Source organism: Ornithodoros turicata, chromosome 3 (assembly GCF_037126465.1).
Source record: "Ornithodoros turicata isolate Travis chromosome 3, ASM3712646v1, whole genome shotgun sequence".
Classification (NCBI taxonomy): Eukaryota; Metazoa; Arthropoda; class Arachnida; order Ixodida; family Argasidae; genus Ornithodoros; species Ornithodoros turicata.
In genome coordinates this window covers 50,379,735-50,385,120 of record NC_088203.1, presented here as the reverse complement: position 1 = coordinate 50,385,120, position 5,386 = coordinate 50,379,735, and the positions used below count along the sequence as shown (strand labels likewise).

Here is a 5,386-nt window from a genome sequence, read left to right as displayed (position 1 = left end):
TTGAAACATTCCTTCTCCACTTCTTCCCAAGAAGCGTGGGTACGGGAACAATTTTGTAAAGAGTGGTAGCTCAACATCTTCACGTAGTGACGACGCGAGCGCGGTGCGCGCTGCCTTTATAGAGATAAACGCGCGCGCGCAAAGAACGGAAAATGAAAGCGAAACTGAAAAGCCACCCGTCGCCGCTAGGAGCGCGCGCAGCAGAGAGCCGAAACCGAAAACACCCGCGGCCGGCGCAGAGTGAGCTAGCAGCGCGCACGCATGCGCGGACGGGTGGAGCAGAGGGCGCGCGCGCATCCATAGCTGCCGCTGCGCGTCGCCTCTATCAGTTTCTCTCGGACCGTCGCGGAAGACGGACGTGAGCTCCGCGCGCTCGCTCAGTTTCTGGCTGGATCTCGTAGAGAGCAGACGTGTGTTATCCGCGCTCGCTCAGTTTCTGCCTGGAAGTTGCCGCGGGGGAAAAGGTGAGTGATTTGACGCGCTCCTTTTCTCATATGTTTGCCGTGTTTAGCGGTGACCGCGCTCGTGTTAAGCCTTTTCTCGCATGTTTAGACTTGTTTTGCGGTGTCCAAGCCTGTTGATGCATGTTTAGCGATGTGTGGTTCCCGCCTTGTGTTAGCTGCGTAGTGTTGGGATTAGGCCTAAGCGATCGCCCCCGTAAGCCTCTTTCCTCGTATGTTTGCCGTGTTTAGCGGTGACCAACGAGTGATTTGACCGCGCTCGTGTTAAGCCTTTTCTCGCATGTTTAGACTTGTTTTGCGGTGAGCAAGCCTGTTGACGCATGTTTAGCGATGTGTGGTTCCCGCCTTGTGTTAGCTGCATAGTGTTCTGACGTTGAGGTTAGGCCTAAGCGATCGTCCCCGTAAGCCTTTTTCCCTTATGTGTACTGTTTTCTGTTTAGCAGTAGCGGTTAGACCTTTTCTCTCGCATGCCTAGACTTGCTTAGCAGTGCTGTCATTTTTACCTGCCGCTAGTATCTTGTTCTGTCTTTCTCGTCTAGAGCTATGATGGTGGCGCCATCTGGTGTGATGCCTTGCAACTAAGTGGCCACCTGTCGTCAATCTCTGCAACTGCTGGGTGCAAACTACCAACATGGCGGGCGCTGGTCACTCGGGTGTTGCGGAGCGGCTTCTTCGCCGCGGCATCGTTGATTTTCGAATAAATTGTTTCTCTCCACTCTATTTCTATCTTTTTATTTTATTTTCTGCCTGTTTTTGTTTTCTTTTTTATGACCACGATTATCCGGAAACGCACAACTGGTCTGGACGCGAGACAGACATTCCCCAATTAGTGTGATGGCTCCTTGGAGGGTGCTGATTAATGTGGGGGGGTCCCAATTAGCTCTAATTGCTCATTAATGGCGTCCAGACGAAGATGTGCGTTTCCGGATAAACGTGGTCAGTACTTACTACTGAAGAATAGCCCAGAATTTATGTTAACAGTGTCTACTGTTATTAATTCACAGTCTGTGTTCTGATAGCTAAGAAAAATGGGAACTATTTATTTGTCACAACTTCACACTGGATAGTGGTGCTGGATTGGCATGTAAGCTAATATACATGCATTCTTCAATACTTGTGTTCCACTTGGTGCAATATATCTTTAGCGGGTGCAGTTTACTAGGCAAAAATACATGAGCAGTGCTGTGTAGTGTTTTTATCAAAAGTCCATAATCTTACTGCGAAATCACCTAGAAGAGCGATGTGCAAGTATCCCGCGATAGAGATGATTCATAACAGGAAGCAGACGGTTGAGAGCATCTAAATTTTAATGAGAAGAGACTTTCGTGCAGAAGGCTGCACTTCTTTAGGTCTAACATGAAGTTACAAAATACCAGAATATATAAGATATGTTGTTAGGTAGAGAGTGAGGGTTGGTGCAAAGATAAAAATAAATATACAAACATATAATAAAACAAAAAGGGTGTACAACTCCATCAGTTTCAAGCCGGCAAGGGAGAAGTTGACAAGACACTGAAGCACTGTATCCCTGAATGCGTCGCCCGTGAACCCCTTTTGTGCCAAGTATTGACCTGGTCACCGTGGTCATTCATGGATTATGCTACACAACACATCCCTTGGCTATTTGAAACTGATGGAGTGGTAGCCCCTTTCTACTTTATCATATACGTTTGTGTTTTTACATGTATGGTTGTACCAACCCTAGCTCTGCTTGCTCTCTACCTTACAAGATGTGTAATATATTCTTTTTTTCTAACTTGATGTTAGACCTGAAGAATCGCAGCCTTCTGCGTGAAGGTCTCGTCTCATTAAAATTTAGATGCTCTCAACTGCCTTCTCTCTGTTGTGCAAAATCATTATACAGTAAACATAGCTATCCATTTCTTGACATTAAATTCTTTTTTTTTTCGTCAGTGGTGAGCAACCCTATAGAGCACTACACTCTCAGAAATAAATTGGCTACTAAGTGTCAAGAAACAGTTCAATTTTTTACCCCTATTTTATGCGTAAAATATTAACGGAAGTTACCATGATGCTTATTTGGTGTACAAGCTTTAAACATACTCCATCACTCTTAATAAATGTAAAAAATTGGACCGTTTCTTTACACCTATTTTAAGGGCTAATACGTTACACATACGACAAGTGTGAAGCAATCCCCGCTATTTTTCCTCTCACCGTGTCCCGCATCCCGCTTAGTAAGCGGAGCAGGCAGTAAGCGTAAAAACGTCACCTCACAGTTCCATGGATGGTGATATTGGACATGTATTGCCGCATGTGCTTGCGTTCCAACAGGTTCGCTACCACATGCGACTGCCCCGACGTCCGCGACCAGTATGGAGCTGCTCAGGTGACGTTGCTGCGCTTCTCCTGCGCCTCACTTCACGCACATCAATCGGGAATCATGGTGGTGAAACAACGGTAGCAGACTGTACAACGGAGGAACGCAGGTGACAATGTTTAATGGAAGGGCTAGAGAAGGATGAGTGAAGCACGAGGTGGCGTCGGTGGCGTCGTCCTCATCAGGAAAGATTCAGCAACAACGGCATGTGCGTTGTTGTTCTCTCCAGTGCTCTTACAGGCAGACGTGCATCGCTGCAGAACACCTATGAAAAACAATACAAAGCACACCATCTAGTTGGGCCAAACATCTCTATGTTTTTCTTTTTTTACCAACCAACTAACCACACCATCTATGTATACACCGCTGAGGGCCAGTCAACTGCCAAACTTAATAAACGAACTTTACCTTCACACCCATCCCATTCCGCATATAGTTCAGTTGTTGATTCTTAATTGATCTGTTTCGTACCTATTTTGCCTCTACATATACCGCTTGCGCAATTAATGAAAGAATCGTTCATCTCGAGCAGCGTGGTTGTCTCATCATAGTTCTAGAGATGAGACATTGTGACGCTGCTCGGGACGGTACAGCTCTTCCTTGCAATATTATGACCTTTCTACATTTCCGTTGTGTGATATACATACACAGACGCCAGAGTGCGCATCGCAACGTGTTTAATTGTTCATAAACATGCATGAAAACTTGCTTCGGTCTGCGCATTACATATAAATTTCACTAATATCTTCAGGAAGAGTCGTTGTGAATAACACTCTGCACTATGTCAAGAACTATATATGACTTACAGTCGGTATTACATATTCCCTAAGCTAAAGACAAGAAAGAACAGTATCACACAGGTGTGCAGTCCGCCATTCACCATTTCAGCCTTAATACTTGTAGGAACACTTACGTATCTGACAGGGCCCAGCAAACCATCAATATCCCACAGACCTCCCAAATTGGTCTCACACGTAACAGATGTCACGCGTATCCTCACAACGTCCGCTGTATATCCATCATGAGACGTCACAAATATCCCCCAGTGAATATTCTGTGGATGTACTACGAATATCACAACAATGACATTTCTTTACCTTACAAGGATTTATTGTGTCGATAACAGCCATTTCCAGCATTCTCAGACGTGGCAATTTCATATTTTGCATAAAAAGGTTATAAACTATCCTTAAATAAATGACTTCTCACTTCAGACATGTACAACAGAACAAATAAAAAAGCTCTCACAGAATAAGCTGCTAGTCAACACCGACTGTTGGTGTAACGTTGAATGCACGTTGTCTAATGTTGACTAATGTTGAGCAATGTTGTATGTAGATAGATAGTGCTGAATCAACGCTATTTCAACTGTACCTGGTCAATGGTGGATTGTGAACATAAAGAACAACGTTGATTTTCCAAGAGCCACTCAACTAAAGATTTACGCAGCAAATATTTGAGTGGGTTCTACATTGTACCTTCAACATATTGTCAACTTTTATCACGAACGGAAAAGTCGTTGCGTCTTTACTCAACATACTGCGCACCCAGTTTGTTCATGTGCCGTTCGCATGTAGAGGAAGGCCTGTTTGATGTGGTACTTATCTCACTCTTTCCTCATAATAATATTATTGATTTTATACCCTCATATCCATACCCTCTAATCATATTTGTAACAACTTATCACGTATCGCGCCATAGTCAACAAACAAAAGATAGAGAGAAAAAAAACATATTTTACCTTTTCCACGGGAACTATAATGATCGGTCACGTATGTTGAGGGATATAACAAGAGTGAAGTTCCAACAAGCGGGAGCCGAAGCGTAACGACGTCTGCCTCATCGCCATCGACATTCTCCAACCGCCGTTTCAAACAGGCGAGGTGCGTTGTCGTAGCGGTTCGGCAGCATATGACATGTTACACGAAAGGGTCTTTGGAACCTCAGCATCATGCGTATTTTGTACTGGAATCTCGGGAGCATCGAGGCAGTACTGGCCAGTACGTCGAACAACTACGTTGTGCATAACAACGATTGCCGTGGTGTGCGAGAGCTAGCGTTCCTTTGTTCTCCGGCTTTGCAGTTAAGGTGAGTTCGTTCTTCCTTTTGCCTCACTTAAGATTTGTGCGTTGTTGTTTTTTCAACAATCACATGTGGTAGAGGTGTGGAGCAATGACAGCTTTGTATCTGAGTAAACAGCTGTAGTTTGCTTTACCTGCGGAGTCTGGTGCGTATCACTGAGGAACTCATGCGAACGGCGGAACTGTGTGAGATTGTGTGTGTACAGGTCCCAGTAAACCACGGATGTCCCAAGGACGTCTACATGATGTTACCCTCAGGACGATGAAGACATCCTGAGGACATCCTGAAACATAATTTTGACATACTTGGGACGTACTCAGAACTGCCAAAATAACATCCGCGCACGTCCCAAGGAAGTCCATAGTACGTCAATGACGACCTTTTACGGACCTCTAGTGGACCTTTTTCCCGTGCCTTGGCCAGGCTTACTGGCGTTCTCTGAACATTACATCAACACCGCACAGCACTGCGTATCAGTGGCACAAACAAGCAACATTAGATC

At 45.0% G+C, this 5,386-nt stretch overlaps 1 long non-coding RNA gene across 1 annotated transcript; it reads left to right on the top strand.

Moving 5' to 3' along the window:
• Positions 1-417: 417 nt before the first annotated feature.
• LOC135387042 (uncharacterized) lies at positions 418-1,176 on the top strand. Its single transcript, XR_010420805.1, has 2 exons — positions 418-464; positions 1,001-1,176. It is a non-coding gene; the product is annotated as an uncharacterized LOC135387042 (long non-coding RNA).
• The last annotated feature ends 4,210 nt before the right edge of the window (positions 1,177-5,386 follow it).